Below are 24,186 nucleotides of genomic sequence, written 5' to 3'. Positions count from 1 at the left end.
GACATCAAGACAAGGCATCTGGAGACCTTAAAGAGATGAAGATGTAGAAGTAGCGTGAGGACATCATGAAGACACAAGATCCTACATATAACGAAGTGCCTTGAGAAGCATATGACGAGAAGTCCTAAGGAGGACTGGCTCCTTGCAAAGGCAAGAAAGGAATGAAAGCTGGACCATTTTATACTGAAGAAGAGGCGACTCCTTCGATGACATCACTGGTGGACCTCTTCCCTCACTGTTCCTTTAAAAATGAAAAGAAGAGCCGGCCTCACCCCCTAGGAGAAAGCAGGAAGCACTAAAGGACCCTGGACAGCGGCCCTGCTGCGATGCCGAAGACTGCAGAAGAAGAAGCAGGCCTCAAGGCAGGCCCCGTGATGGACGGCAGCTTCCCTGCCATGAAGGATGGACCAAAAGTGGCTTCCTGCTGCAGGAAAGACTGGGGATGCGAGCCTTAACTCCTGGAGTGGTACAAGGTACGTCGGTGGCCTCTGGGGCACATAGGAAGACTGCAGGCAGCTCCATGCCACAAGGGAGTGTAGCAGCGCGGCTTCCAGCCAAAAGGGGAAGTGCCAGTGGCCTCCAGACTTTGCCGGGTGTCACAGCGTGGCTCCTGCCACACAGGAAGCACATCGGCAGTCTCTGGACTGCTAAAGAAGCAGAAATGCAGCTCCTGTCTTGATAAAGCATGTCGGCGGCCTCCGGGCCACTTGAAGAGCAATAGCGCGGCTCCTGCCAAATGTGCAGTGTGTCATCAGCCTCCTGGCCGCAGGAGGTGAAGCAAACACAGCTCCAGCCGCATATAGAGAGCAGCGGCAGCCTCCAGGCTACTAAAAGAATAAAAAGAAGGTGGAGAAGCTGCCCAGGAGGGCAGAATCGCAACAAAGCTCTAATGGACATTTTTCTAACTCCATTCTCTTACAATTTTTGCAATTATTGGTCTCTTCTAGGATTTCCTCTTTGATGGATAAACCACATCAAAAGGCAAGGTCTGCAAAAGTGCAGCACTCAGAACCACTGGACTGTGCTCCTTCATAATTACTACTTCCGAGGTAATGGAGGCAGTATTTGAAAAAAGTGATTTAGAAGAAGAATTATGTTCTGGATTCCATGAATCACAGTATATTAAACAGAAATTGGCTATAGAATATTTGGTGCCTATAGTCAGTAGCATCTTAGCCTCCACAGACGATCAACTCCAAGCCCGAAAAGCCAGGTCCTACAGAAATGACATCAGGCTTCCTCCAGGGATTTCCTCTGGCTTCTTCCTGCCTATGTATTTCTACCAACTTGGTTGGTGCCCTTTAACCCTCATTTGGAGCCATGGAGTGTTAATGTCTCTCATGATGCTTTGGGGTCTTTCTGACACTCTTTCAGTTTTATCCTCTATTACTGCCTTAGGGAGGGGTATGCCTCTTTTGGTACCTTGTTCTTCTTTCATGGTGTCTTGAGATATTCATGCAACACTTGGTGCTGTTTTGCACCTATCAATAGCCTTGAGAAGTTCATGCCACTATTGTTGTTACCCTTTGCCCCACTTTTGCAATCTTAGGGTGATCTGGTCAGTTTTGATACTGTATTGCTCCTCTGATGGTGCTTTGAAAAACTCTTGCCACTGTTGGTACTATTTTGACCCGCTGCAGGTCCTTGGATTTTTTATGTCACTTTTGGTGCCACATTGACATAGTTTTGATTTGTTGGCATGCCTTCTCCCTTCTAATCTTGTCTACTTACCAGTTTCATTAGAAATGATTTGAAAATCCCAATTTGGGAGCCCAAAATATGCTGCATTGCTTCCGCCATTGACTATAATATTACATGAATGAATGTTTTTTTCATTTGAAACTGAAATATAGTACCCTATAAAATGAATGAACAAAAAATGGCCGAATCCATTGGTGTGAGCTGATATAAGCATGTACATGTGCCCCCACGAAGCTGTTTAAAAGTTACCGTCTAAGAGTCTATGTAATATAACTCAAGCTCCAACAAAATTAGAATGTCCCAAATACAAGTCCCATTGACTGTCCAACACAGTCAATGGAACCACAGTTATGTGGTTGGAAATATAAATATACTTATTTATTCATTTCTAACGTACATTAGTTTTATGTATTTTTATTTAAAACCTATTAACCACACTATCATGCGAGGTAGGATACAATAAACAATCACAAAGATGTCAAATATATGAACATAAACATATATGTTAAATTAAACATTCTGCTTAAATTAAAATGAAGTCCCCACTTATTGATCAGCAACTGCAAATATAGTAGGTATATAAAGTTATAAAATGTTATAAATGTCTACTGATACACCTGTGCAAACATGATTGCTTTCACACTCTTCCTGAAGGATTCTATGCAGATCTCTATCCTGTCATCATGTAGTGTATTCCACATGGTTGGATACTGCAAAAGTCTCTATAGTCTCTCACGCAAATGCACTGATTGAATAGATGGCATATCTAGCAAATATTTTCCCTGAAATCTTCTCGGGTATGGCAGTATATAAATTTTTGTGTGACCTGATATTAATTGTAATTTTATTGTTCAAAGTCTTATGAATTAACATAAGTAGTTTGAACTTATTGCACCACAGTATTGGAAGCTAATGTAAATTGTGCAAAACAGAGGATATGTGTTCAAAGCAGCCAGCTCCTATACGAACATATACTTCCACATTCTGAACTGCCTGTAGAGCCTTCATTGTTGATGCTGGTAAGCCAACATAGATGGAATTATAATAATGAAGTCTTGAGGTCATTCTTACCTGTGAATGTAAGAATGGCTTCAGCTTGCATGTTAGCCACAGTTTAAAGAATGCTCTTACAGTGACATTCACCTGAGGCCAAAAGGTTAAAGGTAAATTCAAATAACACCCTCATTTCTTATTTGAGCAAAGATTAGAGTGGACCATTCATCCACTTTACAAAAACAAAGAGCATTATTACGGGTAAATCTGGCCAGTAACATTAACTCTATCTTACTAACATTAAGTGCCTATAAGTTTCATACCAGTGCGCCATGCACAATTTGGCGCGTATATGCCGGCGAACACTCAAATACAGGGCCATTTTATAATGTGTGCACCCATATGTGCACACATTATAAAATAGTCTGGCCAAGTGGCCATGCACACATGTGCGTACAATTTTAAGTGTGCACTCCCAGGGACATAAATCATGATTTTACTGCATAAGTCAGGGTATTTTAAAACTGAAGCACGTCCATGCCATGCCAATTTCAACAGTTCGTCCACCAGTTCACCCTTGTTTAGCTAAGTCCTCCATGTTCCCCTGGTTTAATATCCTGTACTCTCCCCAGTTACCCTAGATCCTTTAAACCCCTCCAAAATGGCTGGGTTTTTTGTTTTATACAGTTACACCTCCTCCATAGCAGAAATATAATTACGCAGCAGAGGACCTGGGCATAAGTATTTATGCGCACATCTCTTGGCCATGTCCTAAAATGCCCATACTCACACACACCCTTTTTTGAAATTGAGTGAGATGTGTGCATAGCGAGATATATAAATGCTGTTATGGTTTTGAGGTGGATTCTTGGGTACTGTAGTGATGGCCACTCCCATGGGGAGGAGCCCCAGTACTAGGCTAGACTCACAAACACGGAGATTTGTCTTTTATTATACAGCTGGATGATACCACCAGAGGTGGCAGTAGTGAGGTGATCCAGTAGTAGCAGTCCAGGTACCCTCAGCAGAGGAGACCCATCTCACAATGGTAGATGTTAGCAGCATATGGTAGTATAGGGAGTTCCGGTTGCAGGTTCCCAATGTTGAGCTGTAGATGAGACAGAGTGATAAAGGTTAGATTACTCACTAACCCTCTCATTTATCAAAATGCATTTGATAGCAGCTTTAATGTTAGTTTTAGCTACAATTAAGCCATGTGATAGCTTATCACCTGGGAGGGGGGGAGGAGGGAAGCCCACCTAGTAACTCGAGGTGAGGTTTAGGTATTAGTGTAGGGGGTTAGGGGCCACTTTGACATTCAATGTGAGATGTACGAACAGAACAGTGCTCTCTTGTGAACATTTGATGACCCTCGGATTGAGAAACCCACCCAAAAATTAGATTTGTGCAATGTTCTCTCAACCTAGCTTGATGTTACCCAGGTAGAGCGTCCATCAAGCTAGGTTGAGAGAACATTGCACAAATCTCATCTTTGGGTGAGTTTCCTCACTCCGAGGGTCATCAAATGTTCAAAAAAGAGCACTGTTCTGTTCTTACGTCTCACATTGAATGTCAAAGTGGCCCCTAACCCCTACACTAATACCTAAACCTCACCTCAGGTTACTACGTGGGCCTCCCATAGAGATATAAAAATACCTGTCTAGGGTCAGGGCATTATGGCTAGGTTCTCTCTCTCTCTCTCTCTCTCTCTCTCTCTCACTCACTCACTCACTCACACTCTCTCTCTCTTTCAAGCATGGTCCCCCCAGTGGTTGTATGTAGGAAATACCACTTCTGGCACTTATCTCAAAGTGCAAAAAAGTTATCACAATTTGCGGTAACTTAACTCTTTGCATAGGTATTAGTGCAAATTGTGATAAACTCCCTATTACCATAAAACATGCCCCTTTTCCCATCGCATGCAATAGTTACCACATTTTGATGAATCCAGGCCTAAGTTGGTAGCTGTATAGATGTAGATCCCAGCAGGCAGACGTAGTTGGATTGCAGGCACCAAGGCAGGGAGAGCAGGCCCTCAAGGAGTGAGTACCTGGTATCCCAGATAGGCACCTGAAGAAAGCAAAGGGCCCCCGAGGAGCGGGTACCCAAGTTAGATGAAATACCCAGAAGGTCAGAGAGAGCTTCCAGCAGCAGCACGGAAGCGGCACAGTAGCTTAGATCGGAGGCAAATCCAATTCTTGCTAACTCGATTTGTTAGCAAATGAAGGGCAGGCTAAATACCCAGATGGCGTGACCTCATTCGAGAAGGACGTCCCCGAGGTTCCCGCCATGAAGTGGCTAAAGACGTGAGTGGCGTGCGCATGTGCACCCTAGGAGGCCCTCAGGAGAAACATGGCAGATAGCCTTGCCATAGCTGTTCTGGGGACGCCGGACACTGCCGCAAGCAGATGTGACGGTAGCCGCGACGACCAGGCCCGCCCCCGACACGCCCCCCTCCGAGAACCCCGGGACTTACGCGAGTCCCGGGGCTCTGCGCGCGCCTGCTCGCGTAAATCCGCCCGGTTTTGGGCGGATTTACGCGAGCAGGGCTCTGAAAATCCGCCCCTTAGGGTATTGAACTAGACCAATAAATCCCAAAACATCAGAACATATCTTTTCCCACTAGCCTCTAATATTAGTTAAAAAGTTGTCATTTCTGTAGATGGTATTCGGGCAGTGCAGTAGTGATAGGGGAATGGTATCGGATGATGAATAGGTACATCTGTGAAGATTAAGAAGTGAAACGTAAGGATGAGCACGCAAGTTGGATTAAATCCAGACTCTCTTTGTCAAGAAGGTGAGTCCCTGCTGTTTCAGTTCTGGATTTCATTTACACTCCTACACCTTGACCTTCTTTAGTATTCAGGAAATGTTCATAAACCAAAACTACATTTCTGGGATTAATGTATTACATACTTATTGTCTAGCCTAAAAAAAAAACCAACAAAGTTTGTAAAGCCTCTCAAACAGGCACTAATAGTTGCTTTTTGGGAGTGAAAGACTGTCATTAGATTTTATAGTCTTTCAAATATCAGAACCCTGCTAGAGTTGGGACAAAATCCATTTCAGACTAAATATTGCCCTGACTAATATGGTTTTGATAGTGACAAGGAGAATCAAAACAAGATCAGTTGCTGACAAACCCATTCCCAATGACAATTCAGTTGCTAAGTAATCAATAGACTATTCACCTTTTGCTAATTTGCTTCTTAAACACCTGGTGCAGTCAAACATATATCATCCAATGCAAAATATGCCTGTGAAAGGGAACAAAACAAGTAGAAATATTGAGGCCAATATTAAAAAAAACAAACTATACAATGGATAATTTATCTAGCTAGTTATCCAGATAAGTTATTCTGGACATTCAACAGATAAAAGTTCTGCTGAATATCCATGGATAACTTTGAAACCTAACCGGCTAGGTTGGAATATCACCAGTTAGGTTGCAAAGTTATATGGGTATGTATTCCTGGATAACATTAACTTAACCAGTGATATTTAAAGAATATCACCTGTTAAGCAGTGATTAAAACTACAAAATACCCTCCTGAATGGGCCTCATGACACAATCACCCACACGCCATCCTAGTGAAAAGCATGCCAGTCCTGCCGGATGTGACCCAGAAGGACCTCCCCATGCCTCCCCCCCCCCCCCCCAAGAGAAATTCTTTTGTGTGCCTTCTGGACTACAAAAAAATCCAAAAAAAAGGGTTATATATTATATTCCTCATAAAGCCTCAAATAATAAAATAAAAAGATATAAATTGTCAATCATAATAGTAAAGCCATACTAATAAAATGAATACATATTTCAAAAGAGTTAATGAGTAGCATAACATCCAATAATTAAAAACTCATAAAAATTGCCTCGGAAAGAATGCCTTGTATTTTTGCCACGATGCCTCACACAAAACATAAGGCAAAACTCAAGGGAGTTGAGCCTTTAGAGACCAAGTTACCTGAAATGTTGCAGAAGAAAATTGAGGAATGTTTTTCAGTGAGCCCCGCTCAAACACCCAGTGCGAAGGCCGCTTTGGAGGGGGACTTAGAGCGGAGTCTCCCTGCTATGGCTGATGAGATCTTGTTGACCCCAGGGGCACCGGCAACACCAACACCTCCTGGAATGGTCGGGAAAATAGACGCTCCAGTAATGGAGGAGCTCCAAGTGAGCAGAAGAACTTGGCAAAATGAGGAAGAGAGAGCCAGGAGTATTGGTGTATTACCCGGAATTGAAGAAGAGCTGCAGGCTGCAGCAAAGATGCAATTACCTAAGCAATTTGAAAAAATGACTACATCGACGCCAGAAGACCAGAGCGGAATATCTCTTGGCCCTCTCGAAACAGCGAGTCCAAGTTCTATTGGAGGAACTTCCAACATTCTTAGCAGTAAGATTTTGAATCTTAAACCCGCTAATATCATAATGGACACTTTGGGGTAGATTTTCAAACAAAGCGCGTTGGCGTACTTTTGTTGGCGCTCCAGGCGCCAACAAAAGTACGCGGGATTTTAGTAGATACGCGCGGAGCCGCGCAAATCCTGGATCGGCGCGCGCAAGGCTATCAATTACGTATAGCCGGCGCGCGCCGAGCCGCACAGCCTACCCCCGTTCTCTCCAAGGCCGCTCCGAAATCGGAGCGGCCTCGAAGGGAACTTTCTTTTGCCCTCCCCTCACCTTCCCCTCCCTAACCCACCCGCCCGGCCCTGTCTAAACCCCATCCTTACCTTTGTCGGGGGATTTACGCCTCCCGGAGGGAGACGTAAATCCCCGCACGCCGGGTCGCGACCTGGGGGCGGGTACGGAGGGCGCGGCCACGCCCCCGGACCGACCCGGGCCGTAACCACGCCCCCGGACCCGCCCCCAAAACGCTGCCGACACGCCCCCTAAACGCCGCGACGACCGGGCCTGCCGCCGACACGCCCCCCTCAGAGAACCCCAGGACTTACGCGAGTCCCGGGGTCTGCGCGCGCCGGTGAGCCTATGTAAAATAGGCTCACCGGCGCGCAGGGCCCTGCTCGCCTAAATCCGCTCGGATTTGGGCGGATTTAGGCAAGCAGGGCTCTTAAAATCCGCCCCTTTATGGGGAGCGATAGTGAGACTAGAAAAAGCCGTAACAACCCTTACAGGGGTTGTAATGTAAACTAATAACACCTTGAAGAAAAATTCTGATATATTAGAACACCAAGAGCAAAAAATTATTGAAGTCTAGACAAAACTGAATAAAATGGAACTTGTGCAAACAAATCTGTATACTGAAATTACGAATTTTAAATTTCCCTGTAATTTATTTTATTTTATTTAAAAACTTTTCTATACCGTCGCTAAGTTATATACCATCGCAACGGTTTACAAATAGGCACATAGACTAAGGTAAGTAAATCTAGGATATCGTACATTCTAACAGGTGCCAATAAAGTTCAGTTACAATTTCATAAATAAAATCATTATTTGAGTAATGTTGGTCAAGTCCAGGTATATTATTGAGTTACTATCTCTTTGAGATATTACTTCTTAAATGTAGGATTGAGTAAATTCATTCTCATCTGCATTACCCTGTACTTTCATTCTCTACCCTCCACACTCTTTAGTGCCACAGATGGCACCGACTGAACTGTTTAAAAACTATGTTCGTCAAATTCTTAAAATGCCAGAAGCTTGTATGCCAATTATAAGCAAAGCATTTTATTTGCCTCAGGGAAATAAAGGAAACCAAATTCCACAGGAGAGATTTCAACAGGAGGAAGTGAAAGCAGGAACATCTACAAAAGGAGATGATCTGAATTTGAATCTGTCTGAGTTTCTGCAGAGCTCACAGGAGATGGAAGTAGTAAATAGAGGAACAATATTGGTTTCGTTCACATTTCAATCAGATAGAGATAATGGGCCAGATATTCAAACCTACGCACGGGCGTAGATTTGTGCGCGCAACCCGGTGTGCACAAATGTACACCCTATTTTATAACATGCTCGTGCAGCCGCATACATGTTATAAAATCCGGGGTCGACGCACGCAAGGGGGTGCACACGTGCACCTTGCTCACGCCGAGCCCTAGGGGAGCCCCAATGGCTTTCCCCATTCCCTCCGAGGCCGCTCCGAAATCGGTCTCAGAGGGAGCTTTCCTTCCGCTCCCCCCCACCTTCCCCTCCCTTCCCCTATCTAACCCGCCCCCCAGCCCTACCTAAATCCCAACCCCCCCTTTGTTTTCAAATTAGTAAGAAGCTTTTTACTGTGCCGGACGCCTCAGTCCCGCCCCAGGACCAACGCCCTGCCCCTTTTTCAAAGCCCCGGGACATAAACGCATCCCGGGGCTTGCGCGCTTCGCCGAGCCTATGCAAAATAGGCTCGGCGTGTGCAGGGACAGGTTTTCGGGGTTACACGCGTAACCCTTTGAAAATCTACCCCAATATATTAAAAACATTTTGCAGATCTCGCTCAGCACTTTTCTATGGTCAGAAGATATGGGTCTTTCCAGACCTCACTAGGGTCACACAAAATAGGAGGAAGAAATTCCTTGAATTACGACTTGAAGTCTTGGCTAAAGGTGGACATTTTACCTTACATTATCCGTGTAGTTGCCTAGTGAATTACAGGAATGCCAGATAAGTTTTTCATGAACCAGATCAGCTAAGGATGTTGTTAGAATCCACTAGTTAACAAGTTAAGTAGATAGAGGTGGGACTTAAATATTCAATGGTTTACAAGTATCATTACATAATATTATACGCTCTGTTTTTGGCTTCCTCCCCCCCCCCCCCCCCTTCATTACCTTTGTAAATTGTGGGTTTCATGAATATTTTATGCTTAATAGTAGAAGAATGCTATTTTCTTTATTTCATGAATGATTTGAGATGAAAACCCATAATACAAGCAAGAGGTTTCTTGTAAAATGTTAAACTGCAATAAAAATAAAATTTAAAATAAAAACCTCATAAAAAAATGTTTCATTTGCAACTTCCCCAAATTTACTAAGTCCCAAGGAGTGGATTATTTCTATGGAAAAGGCTTAACCTTTTAGGCCCAGGCAGTGAATGGAAATCCTCTCTGAGGTGTGTTACTGTCTGCTTTACTGTTAGTGCTGTGGAAACAGGCAGGACACAATGTAGGTGTTCAAAAACAAAATTTACTTTGATTTGCAGAAATTAAATAAATGCCAAATCTATGTGTTAATAGTTTTACTTCACATCACTGCTCGATGTGAATCATACAGAGGGAACTCTCTCTTCATGCTGTGCAAGTATCCTTTTCACTACTCTCTGGGAGCAGCTAACCCCCTTTCCTTGTCTGTGGGGCAAGCCTCCCAGCCAGGTAGGGAAACCTATTGAGGGGAATCTCCTAAATCCTGAAAAAGTTTTGTACCTGCAGTCCAACAGAGTCCCAGATGTTCCCAGCTTGTGTCCTGCATTCTCCAGAGTTGAGATACAGTTGGGGTCTCCAATTTGATCTTGAAACTGTTCTCCTTCAGTATTTGACCACTTAGGGGAAAAGGTCTTTTTCTGTATACCAGAAGGGCTTTTACAACTCAGCCCCACAGTGAGGAGGGATTGAAGAGAGATCCTGGAATATCTCATTATCAATATGCTGGAACACGGCTAGGAAATTTGCATCACTAAATATTCGTAATGCCCTTCATGGGTATTAAACACTGTCTTTCATTCATCTTCTTTACAGATGCAGATGAGGTTATAAGTACCCCTGAAGTCCAGCTTGGTGAATACTTGGGGTCCTTGCAGACGATCAAGCAGCTCCACAATTAATGGTAAAGGGTATCAGTTCTTCCAAATGATGGTGTTAAGGAATCCGTAGTTAATACATGGCCTAAGGGACCCATCCTTTGTTCCCACAAAGAAAAGGCCTGGCCTGCAGGAGACAAAGAAGGTTGAATAAAGCTGTGATCCAGATTTTCCTTAATATAATCCATCATGACTTTGGTTTCTAGGATGGATGGGTAGCCCCTACCTTGGGGAGGTATCTTCCCAGAAGCAAGTCATTTGGACATAGATTTTATGAGGTGGTAACATCCCAATGTGTTCCTTGCAGAGTATGTCTAAGAACTTGGTGTATTTTGGAGGAAGACCGGGGGAACTGGAATGGAGGTCTAGACTGTGGCTACAGATGGAGAGAACCTGGGAAGGCATTGCGGCCAGCATGAGGATCCCAAAAAGGAAAGTTCAAGTATCTGTCAGTCAAGAGTCAGATTGTGCCTAATTATCCACGGCAGACCAAGGATAAATGGGTTCACTGACTTCAGGAGGATGAAAAGGGTGATAAATTCCCTCTGCAACACTCTGACATGCAAGGACAGAAGAATGATTGTCATTGTCAGGTGGGAGGGGTTCTCCATAGACAGAAGAGATTCATACAGGAGAATCCATAGATTCCATCGGGAGATTGTATTGTCAGACCAGGACCTCCTCAACAAAGTTACTCCTGACTATGGAATCCAAAAAGGCCTCCTTGAGGACCTCTGTACCATCAAATGAGAGAGTGACAGGAATTAGAATCTGATGAGAGGCTGGTGACTGGCTTAGGGATGCCTCTCCGATTAACCCTAGGCTCAGAAGTTTCCTATCTTATTGGGACACTGGAAGGCATAGTGCCCCTGACCAGCACAATAAAGACAGAGATTAAGGCAATGCCATCTCTGCTTCTCATAATATGACAACTGGCTCTTCCTAGTTGCATCGGTTCTTCAGGCATCAAAGATGAAGTGGGGTCCTTAGAAGGAGAAAGCAGAGGTGTGCTGGAATTTAGGAGCTAATTTCAGATTATGCCAATTGATGTCTTTCTTTCTGGCGCATTCTTGAAACTGGATATCAGTTCTTATGCTCATCACTATAAGATCTTTAAGAACATAAGAAATTGCCATACTGGGTCAGACCAAGGGTCCATCAAGCCCAGCATCCTGTTTCCAATAGTGGCCAATCCAGTTGGGGATTTCCCTGCCTGCAAGCTCATCTTTGACATGGTCATCCAAATCTTGCTAAAAGATGACCATAGGGCTCTCTTCATTCCACCTCAATTCAGAAGCCAAAGTTCTAAACTGGATGACATAGTTACCCACCATCTTCGAGCATTGTTGGAGTCGAAGGAGCTTAGCCACTGAGGAGGAAGCGTGCCTAGGTTCATTGAAGACTAGCTGAAATTGTCTGAGGAAGTCCCCAAGATCTGAGTGATTCATCCTGCTGCTAGAGACGGGAGGCCCATGCTAAAGCTAACTCTATCAGCAGGGACAAGATGAAAGTAATCTTGGCCCTATTGATAGGGACGCCAGAAACCTGCAACTCAGACTGCATCAGATATTGGTTTAGGAATTTCTTGCAGGTCTTTGGATCTCCATCATACATGGGAGGCAGAGCCAGATGCAAAATAGGCCCTGGAGCACAGACTGGGTCTGGACCAGGCAGTGCCACTGGAGGTGCAGATGCCGGTAGTCGCACCTGTATGGCATCCTTCCAACCTGCCAAGCCTTAGAGCAGACCAGCAATTTGGTTCATCTGTTCTTTCTGCTGTTGAATGCAAGGGCCAATGCCAGAATGGCCTGAGCTGAGGACGAGTCTGCTGAGGTAATGGCCTCAGCAACCTATTATGGGATGTGAGTCTTTCTGACTGTGACATGATTAATGCAGCCTTACAGGCAAATTTGCTAGGTCCATGTCGACAGCTGGAAAACCTGCTCAGGTTGAGATAAGGGTGAGCTCCACCTATACCAACCCCGTTCCCTGCAGGTTGAGATCTTGGGTTCAGGGGCTGGCAGGACTTAGGTGAGGGGCCCAGGGTACGGACGAATGAATTCAGGAGACAGGCCAAGGTCAGGACATGTGGCAAGCAGCAGAATAAAGATCCATGCAAAGGTCAGGGCAGGCAGAGATCAAGCAGTGTCAAGGTCTAAGCAAAGATCAGGCATGGTAAAGCATTCTGAAGGAGGGAACAGAGTAGGACATGAGCAAGGCAAGGTGTCAATCCATGTTCAATCCTCTCATGACTTCTCCAAGCACTGCCCTCCACAGTCTCTCCCACACAGATGTGCTCTATATCACAAATAAAGTATTAAGCTAATGGTTTGCTAATGCATTGAGAATTTTTAAAAAATTGCACTAACCCAAAATGTACAAACAAAAATATACTTAGCATGCATAAAACATGATTTATGCACATAAACCATGATTAGTCTGCTGAAAACACAATGGGGCCGATATTCAGCTGCAGAGCTGCTAGATAAGTTAGCTGGATACACATATCTGGCTAACTTTACCTGGATATTCAGTGGTGCGTCAGCGACACTGAATATACCCGGCTATCTTAAAGTTATCCAGAAAAGTATATCTAGCTAACTTTAGGATAGACCTATAGCACAACCAGAGTTAACCGCATAAATTAAGTGGCTAATTCTGAATATAGGTGTTAGCCACATAAGTTATGCAGCTAACTCCACTCCTACCAGAAATGGCTCCTTCCTGCCTCTGACCCACCCCTGATTTATGCGGCTACATTCTAGAATGTAACTACATACGATGATAAATATCACCGTTTTGTCATTTAGAAGGATGCCTTTTCAGTTGTCTGTCTAAATGGCTTTTGAACATTTTCCTCAGTTTGTGCAGAAATCATGACTTTTGCACATCAATTCTGAGAATAGGTCCCCCAAACCACTAATCCTTGGTTTGACCCCACAAACTTACAATAGCCCAGAAATGTAAGATAACATTATTCCAGCCTGCAAAAAAAGACACTTGGAACCCATGCATGTTGTGTATGGGCTTGGTCCTCAGATAGTCATGAGTAAACTGAATTACAATTATAATATAGTAAACCTTCCATACCAAAACAGTACTAAATGCCAGAACTCAAACAGTAACAACTATACCAATGAAACGGCAACACTGCAAATATTACATCAGACCCAGAACACCAATACACCTTCTGTTAGGAAAACAGAAAAAGGTAAGCTGCTGCAGATCTCTACACAGAAACTAAATGCTAGCAGACTACCTTATCTCAGTCAAAAATGCAGAACACAGACAAACCAACACCAAATACAGAATAAAGAGTTTAAACAGAAATGTGCAGACACACAATGATTTGGAAACCACAGCAAGGCAGACTCTATATTCAGTGCAATAATCAAAAAACAGAAATATTATGTGGCGGGACCATTGGTCTCCCACTAGCTGGCCTTAGATCCCTGCCTGTAGGTGATTGCAAAGTGGACAGACCATTTCTAGCAACACCTCCCCCTGAGGATGCCTGCAATGATTCAGTCCTTTGTCCAATAGGGGGTTGGAGCCTTAGTGAGTGTGGTCAGTTTATTTGGATCTTGTTGAGAGAGGAACTGGTGTTTGTTCCTGCGCTGTGTTTGGTTGGGAGACTGCCAAGTTCCAATGCACCCCTTGTCTGGTAGTGGCTATCCATTCCTGAGAGTAAAAAGGAATTTAGTAAGAAGCTTTTTACAAATTTGGTAGTGCCTGGGTGTAATTCTGTTCCTGCTGATGAGGCAACCCTCAGAACTGAAGGATAGGAGAAAGAAGAACTGTTATTTCATTTTCATTCAGTGAGAGGACTTCACTGACTCCTCACCCAGTGGAGAGGTTGGATTTTTGTGAGTTGCAATTTAGTGAAGTGGTTTTCTGTATCATCCTTCCTCACTGTGGGGCTGAGTTGTAAAAGCATGTTAAATTGGTACTTCAGAGACTTTGAGAGAATTAACTATTCACCAAATTGGAGAAATGCATCTTCAAGCAGGTGGAATTACTCTTCTTGAGCTATATTGTCTTGCAGCATGAGCTTCAGATGGACCCAGAAAAATTGAAGTCTCTTCAAGAATGGCCCCAGCTTGTGGGTTTTAAGGCCCTACAGTGGTTCATGGGCTTCATAAATTATTACCAACAATTTATTCACAATTATTCCACGCTAGCTGCAGCGCTCACCTCCCATACCAAGAAAGGCTCGGATACAAAAAACTGGTCTGAAGAAGCCAGCCAGGCACTTGCTCAGCTTAAATCAGCCTTCCTCAAAGCCTTGTGGCTCCAGCATCTTTCTTTGTTGATATAGATGCCTTTGACACTGGGGGGGGGGGGGGGGGGGGGGGGTTGTCCTCTTGCAACACAATGACAAGGGTACTCTCATGCCATGCTTCTTCTTTTCTAAGAATTTGACACCATTGGAAAGAAAGTACACTATGAGAGATGGAGAGCTCCTGGCCATCAAGTTCGCTTTGGAGGAATGGCAAACAACATTAATAGGCTAAAGTCCAACCATCAAAGATGAATAATCAATAAGAGGAGGAAGGACATAAAAAGTTTCATAATGTCCATATAGTTCAATGTTTTATTATGTTTAGGCAAGCAAAATATTCAATGAATCAGCATCAAGCCAGAATGTTCATATCAATAAATTAACAATTCCCCATTGGAGGAATGGCCCCACTTGCTAATGGGAACCACAAAAATCTGCAATACTTACATAAGGCTCAATAATTTTGACTTTGAACTCAAGTATTGACCAGCTGAAAAAAATCAACATGTGGATACCCTCTCTCGCTCCTTTCAGGCAGAAGACATGCAAGAATTGCCTCATCACATTATAGATCAAGCAAAAATTCTCACAGCTACAACTTTCACCATGCCTCCTTGGAAAATCATTGTTCCAAAGCATTTGTGGGAGAAACTCCTATGTTGGGCACATGTTGCTCACCTTGCAGGTCAGCATGGAGCTAAGAAAACTTTGGACCTGCTCTTGCTTCATTATTGGTGACCACAAGTGAAGCATGATGTGCAACACTATGTAGAATCTTGCCACAACTGTGAAGTCAACACATCTGCTCATGCCCATCCAAAGGGTCTACTACAACCCTTGCCAGTCCCTAAGAAATCATGGTTACATCTCACTATGGACTTTATCACAGACCTTCCTAGCTCCAATGGTTGCACTGTTATTTGGGTGGTGGTAGATTAATTTTCAAAATGGCCCACTTTGTCCTCTTCACTGGTCTTTCCTTGGTCCAGGAGTTAGCATATCTTTTCTTTCAACATATATTCTGACTTCAAGGTCTACCTAAACATGTCCTTTTAGATCATGGAAGACAATTTACTGCCAAATTCTGGAAAAACCTCTGCCACAAGTTTAAGGTTTCCCTGGTCTACTCATCAGTTTACCACCCACAATCCAACAGTCAAACCAAAAGGACCAATCAGATTTTCAAATGTTTTTACAAGCATTTGTCAACGAGCGACAGGACAATTGGGTATCTTTGTTGCCATAGGCAGAATTCTCCCACAGCAACCACACCAGAAAGGCTGTCAGCTCGTCACTTATTAAGATTGTGTATGGTACATACCCACGTATCCTCCTGCCTGTTCCTTTGACTGTCTCTTGTCCTTCTGCTAATTCCATGGGCAAACCTTTGAAGAACAACTCTTGGTCCTGGCAGCAGAGAAGTAAAAAAGGCAGGCGGACAAAAAGCACTGCCGAGCACTATGTTTTGAACTTGGTGACAGAGTCTGGCTTAGTAGCAGCAATCTCCAGTTAAAGACCCCATCTATGAAATTCTCCCCCACATTTATTGGACCCTTTCCCATCATATGGCAAAAAGGGCCTGTCAGCTATCAACTCAAACTTCCCCTTACCCTTAATGTTCACAACACATTCCATGTGTCTTTATTCAAACCTTTACTTTTGTCTTGGCTATCTCGCACTATCCCAGAACCTGCCAATGTAACTACTGAGTACAAAATAGAAGCCATACTAAAATCCAAGTGAATTAGGGGCAAGTTATATTACCTTATTTCTTGAACAGGCTTCAGTCCAGAAGAAAATACATGAGTTCCTGCATCTGACATCCAAGTTCCTTCTCTCATTTGAGAATTCACCACCTTTTCCCACATAAGCCTAAATCCAGAGGTCTGGAGATGGGGCTTAGAAGGAGAGGGCACTGTAATGTTGGGCCAGTTGCGGGATGACCCCCATGATTGGCCACACTCACCCCAGGATGCCGTGAAGATCTCCAGTGGCTGACACGCCACCACAATACCAAGACTTTCCTGACGCTGATGACCATAGGTAAGCACACACGTAATACATGAGCCCTGCAGCAGGAACCCTCCTGGAGTCACCCATTGATGATGTCAGCATGACGGGGAATTTAAACCCCATCTGTGCTCCCTGCTGGCATCTCAACAATAGGTCCTCCTGCATTGTCTGCAGTATGTGTTGCTATCAGAGCCTTCACTCATCCTGCCTTGTTTCTGTCCAGATTTGTCTCATACAGCTTTGCCTCTGCCCAGTTTCATCCCACCTTGTCTCTGGTCCTTTCCCTGTCCTTGCCTTGCTCATGTCCTACCTTGGTCCCTCCTTTGGACTGCTCTCCTTTGCCTGACATTTGCCTGGACTTTTACACTGCTTGATCTCCACCTGCTATACAGAACTGACAGAGTTATAAAATGCCTAATATCGGCCCCAAATTTTGTCATACATTGCAATGTTATCCCTCAACATGTAGGTCAGCTTTTTATCATTGTAATTATATGTACCTTCCCCCTCCAATGCTCAAGAGTAGGGGCTGACTTCCATTTGGTCACTACTGAGAAGCGTGCTGCATGTATGAGTTGTTGGGCCAACTTAAATTTGTCTATACCCCGAGAGTTCTACACCTGCAAAAGACCCAGTGCTGGCGAAATGGTCAGTTGACTGTAAACGATTTGGCTTGCCACTCTCCCCTCTCTTAACCAGAAGGAGTTCACCAAAGGGCACTTCCACCAAGCATGCAAGTATCTACCTAACCACATCCTCTCCAACAGAGGTGAAGCGGAAGGGCAGAACCTGTTAAAATAAAGGAAATATCTATAGCAGCGGATCACTAACTTTACCAGCAATTCAGTTCTATGTGCACACAGGAGCACCCTGTGAAAATGTTTCCAGATCCATGTCCAACCCTGAACATCAATTTTCAGGCCCAGGTCTCTAGCCCATTGACTTTCCACCACTAAGGAGGGTTTGGCCAGTAAGTATGTCTGTATGCCAGCCTTGTATAATCAGGAGAATACCTTTCGTGGGGCTTCCTCACCTATGAAAGCCTTTTCCGGTGGAAAGAGTTCATTACTATGTTACTATCTTACTACACTTAATAGATGGCACCTGCATGGAGCAGCAGCAGGGGTGGTTCTGTAAAGAGGCAGGGTGAGGTGGCTACTTCAGGCAGCAAAAACTGCCCTACAAACTCCTCTAGCAGTCGCCTCACCCTGCCGCCAAAACAACAAAAGACCTTAGACTGCCGGTGGAACCCAATCTGCCTGGCAGTGAAGAAAAAAAAGAGGCTCAGTGGCCGCCGGGGGAAGTCAGCCTGCTGATGGCCGGAAATTAAGCAAAGGCCCCGCGGGTTGCTGGCAGAGCCCAACCTGACCGGCGACAAAGAAAAGAAGAGACTCAGCGGCTTCCGGTGAAACTCAACATGCCGGCAGCCGAAGAATAAGCAAAGACCCGGTGGGCCATCGGCTGAGCCCAATCTGACTGGCGGCAAAGAAAAGAAAAATGCCCAGCAGTCACCAGTGGAACTTAACCTTCTGGCAGCTAAAGAACAAGAAAAGGCCTCATATGCTTCCAGCAGAGCCCAAGCTGCTGGTGGCCGAAAAACAACAGATGACCCATGGGCCTCCAATGGAGCTCAACTAGCCAGTGGCAGAGAAAAAAATAAAAAACCCGCCCAGCAGTGAAGTAGGAAAGGACCCACCAGTGGCAGAAAAAGAGAGTAGGCTTAGCAGCAGCAGAAGAAAATATGAGGCTACAGCTGACTGCGGAGCTCATCTGCCAACAGTCTGACAGCGTGTAAGTGAGGTAGAGAGAGTGGGTTTGCATTTGAAGAGCATGCATGTATATAAGAATGTGTGTGAAAAAGCAAATGCGTGTTTGTATGTGAAAGCATTTGTGTGTGAGTATGAGCAAGTGAGAGCATCCGTGTGTGAGCATGCATGGAGCGTGAGAACCTGAGCTTGTGTGAGAGCATCTGTGTACATGAGTATGAATAAACTTGTGTATGTGAGAGAGAGAGGGAAAAGAAAGTTCCCCTTTCCTGCCACCGCAGCCCGCTCTCCCATTAATCCACAGAAATTCCAGGATGGCTAGAAATCAAAAGTTCCCAGGTATGGATTTTCTTATTCTTACTAGGTTTAATTATTGGGTACTACTTCATGTCTCTGCTATTTAGAAATATTTTATTAATATTTGGGAAAAATTTTATAATTTTTATATGAGATTTTAATTATTGGTTGTTACACTATTCATCAGCTGTTTTGAAATATTTTTTCTTTTTATTAGTATGGTCCTACTATTATGATTGTTTCATATTTTTTTATTTTATTATTTTGAGGAATGGCATTTCTGTTTTTCCATTGGTGCACTGCCTATAGTGTGGTTTGTTGCGGTTTTCAGTTCAGTTTTTGTCTATGTGTTTCTGTTTATACTGTATGGTCTCTTTATTCTGTTTTTGGTGAGGGTCTGTATGTGGTTTGCATGTGAAACTGAGGTGAAGTATCCTGCTAGTGTATTCTATTTTAGGATCTACAGCAGGCTGGCTTTTTCTGTTTTCCTAATAGGAGATGTATTGGTTTTTAGGACCTGGTGTAATATCTGCAGTGTTGCCTTTTCATAGTTAAGATTTTTTCTGTTTAAGTGATGGCAGCTAGTGCTAGTTCTTTCTTAGTATGGGAGGTATACTACTGTAATTATAATTCGGTTTATTTATGGTTTTCTGGAGGCAAAGCCCACACCCAACATGCATTACCATAGGCCTAATACCATGTGCATGCCAAGTGTTTATTTTGCTTTTTTTGGAGAGCTTTCTGGATTGCACCACAGTAGTGCAAGTAAAAATAATATGCATGTTGTTGTGATATTTTCATCTCAGAAAACTATACTTTGAATGTCTTTTCATGTAAAATTGATTATTATAAATGCAAACGTTTTTATTGTGTGTGGTGAGGGCTGGGAAGGAGAGGGGCACAAGGCTCTAAGGTTCACCTAGAGCAGTGGTCCCCAACCCTGTCCTGGGGGCCCACCGGCCAGTCGGGTTTCCAGGATATCCACAATGAATATGCATGAGAGAAAATTTGCATGTTATGGAGGCAGTGCATGCAAATTTTCTCTCATGCATATTCATTGTGGATATCTTGAAAACCCGACTGGCTGGTGGGCCCCCAGGACAGGGTTGGGGACCAGTGACCTAGAGCACCTGATCCCCCTACATTAGGCCGGTAGAGAATTTGCCACAGGCCCCTATCATTCACCCATCCCCCACCTCTCCAGGGACAAATGCTGGGGAAACATGGGAGACAGATGGTAGGGTTCCTGGAAGTGTGGCAGGAATTATCACAGACACTCTGCTATGCCTCCGGGCACTCTGGCCCCTGCTTTCCTCCTTCCGCAGCATTTCAAATCACCGAAAGGACCAAACCATAAAGAGGACCCCCCCCCCCCCGCCCCTCTTGATGATTTGACCTGTACCGTGCTTTGGGTGGGGGAGGGGAGGGCGCCATCTCATCCCTCGCCTCAGGCAGCAGATTCCCTTGAGCCGCCCCTGAGTGGCAGTTATGTACTATCCTTAACAGAGAGCATGGGGGGAGGGGGGGGCGGGGGAAGGATTTTGGAGCAGCAGTTACTACCTTAAACAACTTGCTGGACAGACTGATAGGACCACTGGGTCTCTTTCTGCCATTATATATCCGGCGCCATTTTCCGTACGAAAACGATTCGCGGCAAGAAATCACTCCCGGAACCCCGCTGGACTCCCAGGAAAATTTTGGCCAGCTTGGGGGGGCCTCCTGACCCCCACAAGACTTGCCAAAAGTCCAGCGGGGGTCCGGAACGACCTTCTGCGTCGAATCATTTTTGTCTATGGCCACCGCCATATTGCGGCGGCCATTTTGAAAAATGGCGCCGGCTGAAGACAACACGATTCTATTGAGGGGGCCGTTCCCGACCGCCGCCGTTCTGGACCACCGCCGGATCCCCAGGTAATTTAAAGCATTGGGGGGGGGTTCGGGAGGGTGGGGGATTTAATTTAAAGGGTCGGGGGTGGGTTTTAGGGGGTTTTAGTGTGCCGGTTTTCCTGCCCTCCCCCTTCCCCCGATTTACGATTTTTTAACGATAAATCGGGGGAATTGGTATTGTATCGTGGCCCTAATGATTTTTTGACGATTTAAAATATATCGGACGATATTTTAAATCGTCAAAAAACGATTCACATCCCTAATTATTACTGTACAGATTGAAATTAATCAGCTATATGTCTTTTAAAGTAAATAAATTCATTTATGTAGGATCTAATGGGAGCTCTGTAGCAACTCTCACATGATTTAGATAAAGGAGCAATGTTTTAATCAGTAGAGAATGAACATTAGCCACTTAACACATTTGAAACATTGCACAATACAGAGCATTCAGAAAGTATTCCAACCCCTTCACGGTTTTCCACATTTTGTTATGTTGCATCCTTATTCCAAAATGGATAATATGCATTGGAAAAACAGGATGCATCTGAGCTCAACTTTGAGTGTCATAGCAAAGGGTCTGAATACTTATGTAAATGGGATTATTCATGTTTGGTTTTTTTTAATTAATTTGCACAGATTTCTATAAACCTGATTTTGCTTTATCATTATGGGGTACTGAGTGTAGACCGAGGAGGGAAAGAAATGCATGTTATCCATTTTAGAATAAGACTGTAACATAACAACATGTGGGAAACGTGAAGGGGTCTGAATACTTTCTAAATGCTCTGGATTGTGCAACGTTTCAACTGTGTAAGTGGCTAATGTCCATTTTCTACTGATTAAAAATCGAAATGAGAATGCTGGATACAGCTTTCTTTTAAAGAAAAATACAGTCATGGGATACTTGATGCATACCTGCCCCTTATACCTCAGTTGCTCTGAAGCTGCACTAGTAAATTCATAGACTTTTACTGGCACAGAAAAGGAAACTTCAAAAAGTTGTTCCCATTAAGACATTTGCCTCTACATGAAATAGGTCTCTTGGGGTCTTGACATGGCTACAGTCATCAGTGAGTTACAGCATATTGTTAAGATGCTCTCTTTGCTCTCTGAGTGGTGCTGGTGTAAAAGTGAGAGCCTTCTGATGGAAAGCAAAGCTGCATTTTCTCCTGTTACTAAGAAGACAAGAGGTCAGAGGAAGTGCTTTGACTGCTTTCTTTAAACATTCACTTTTGTTATGGGAAAGTTCTTATAAACCACCTCAGCTCATTCTAAAGCCCTGTATAGACATAAGAGCCAACTCTCACTGATCCAGCTACTCCCAGCTTGCATTAGCTTTACCCTCTGCCAGCGTCTCGTGGTTGCGGAATGAATCACTCACACCATTTTGACAGAGTGCTTAGAGCAGCTCAGTCAGTCAGAACTAGACTACCAAGGACCAGATGTGCTAAAGAGGATTTCCCATTTTATGTCTAAAGAAAAAAGTATATCTGGCCCTTAGTGTAGCTGGTGTATTTCTTAAAGAAGGGTTGAGATGACATGTAACTGTGTATTCGAATTGTTTGTTTGTCATCACCTAACATCCCCTCAGACTGCTGGAATCAGTCTTGTTCCCTCTAAGCTGTGTAGGGGATTGCCAATACCTTTCTCACCCACTTGGAGTCACTTCAGTCGTTTCGTTTTTTGAACCGAATGGGGCTCCCTAGTTTGTGGGAGCTCTTGGTCTTCCATGCAATTCAAACTGTGGCATGGCAGGAGGAAAGGCAGGTGGGGGAAATGTGTTGACAGGCCCCTGCATAGCTTAGAGGAAACTGCTAACTCAGTACTTTATTGAGCTAATAACTCTCTTTAAACCATAAACATCATGCAGAATCTCTCTATAATGCAAATAGCTGTAATGGTATTGGAGCTCATGTAGCTGCACATATCACCAGTGGTTTTAATGCATGCATTTTACCCAGATTTTATTATGATTATTATTATCATGATTTGTATAGTGTATACTAGATGTATGCAACGCTTTACAGAGAACCATAGAGGATAATTCTAAATAGTGTGGATACTGTGGCTCATGCACACATTAGAGGTGTCTAACGTTATGCCAGCATTTTATAAACTGTGTAATGGAAGCCACATGGTTTACACAATACCATGTATCTCCACCCTGAAAGTACATGCATATGTTTCAGTACACATTGTTATGACTTGTAAGAGTGTGAACCCTGGGCCGAGGTGAGAGAGGTGACTCCGCCCACAGGGAGGAGACCTGTGAGCCTCACCATCGGTAGGCGCGGTCTCAGTGGTGTCAGACAAGGCTGTGAAACAGAGTTTTTATTAAGAGAAGAGAAAGGCACAGCCCACGGAGCAGGAGGTGCAGTAAAATTATAGTTCTGAGCAGAGGGGTATACCCAAGGGTGATACCTCTGATATGAAGATCCAGTAGTGGCCCGCAGAGAAGGGTATGCCAGGAAGTCTTGCAGTAGTGTAGAAATACCTCAGACATGCAGATCCAGTAGTGGCCCACGGAGCGGGGTACACCAGAGAGGTGTCTCAGTAGCGGTAATGAGATGATAGTCTGAGGTGCAGGAACCTGTAGCGATGGTGCGGTAATGACCTGCAGCACAGGGTATACTGGAGTGGTTCCTCCTGGGATGATGAGGTAGTGGGCCGAGGCAGGGGGTACACTGAAGAGGATCCCACAATGATGCTGGTATAGTTGAAGTCCGTAGTAGTAAGGTACTCACAGGGGGTAGCTCCAGGAGAGATCCTGAGAAGCAGGACAGATAGAAGTCCAAGGCAGGAAGGCCCTCCAAGGAGCAGTTAGCCTAGAGACAAGGAAGAGCCCCCAAATAGCGGGTACCCAGAGTGTCTCACGCCAAGTGTAGAGTCTGGAACCGGAAGTCCAAGGATGGAGTGGAATTCAGCAACGAGGAAACTCCTTGCTAACTCATCAAACCAAAGGGCCAGCCAGCTTAAGTACAACAGATAGATGACTTCATCCGGGGGGACACCCCCGAGGTTCCCGCCATGACTTGAACAAAGGTGGCCCGTGCACACGCGCGACTAGGTAATTCCTGAAGCAAGATGGCGGCCGGCAGCCAGGGCTGGTGGAAGCACTAGGCGAACTAGGCCTAGTGCTTCCACCAGCCCGGTGGACCTCATCCCACTGGCGGCTGAGCAGCGACACATAGCACGCAGGCAGATTGGCAGGGCCGTTGTGGTGCTCACGTCACCACGGCCCGAAAAAAAATGTCACGTTCAAGCCTGCAGGTGCTCCTCCTCCTTCCTGCCCGCGCGACCCCGGAAGAAAACTTTGCCAGAGCCGCGCGGGCAGGAATGAGGAGGAGCATCAGCGCATACAGAAGAGGAGCAACTGCCACCACGTGCAGGAAGGAGGAGGAGCATCAGTGCGTGCAGAAGAGGAGCAGCCGCCGTGGGCCGCCGCAAATCCCAAGTTACAGTGGCCCGAGAAGAGGAAGAGGCCCAGTAGCAACCAGTGAAGAGGAGGCCCG

This window comes from Rhinatrema bivittatum, chromosome 2 (genome assembly GCF_901001135.1).
Source record: "Rhinatrema bivittatum chromosome 2, aRhiBiv1.1, whole genome shotgun sequence".
In the NCBI taxonomy this organism is placed as follows: Eukaryota; Metazoa; Chordata; class Amphibia; order Gymnophiona; family Rhinatrematidae; genus Rhinatrema; species Rhinatrema bivittatum.
Note: the sequence above shows the minus strand (reverse complement) of the source record.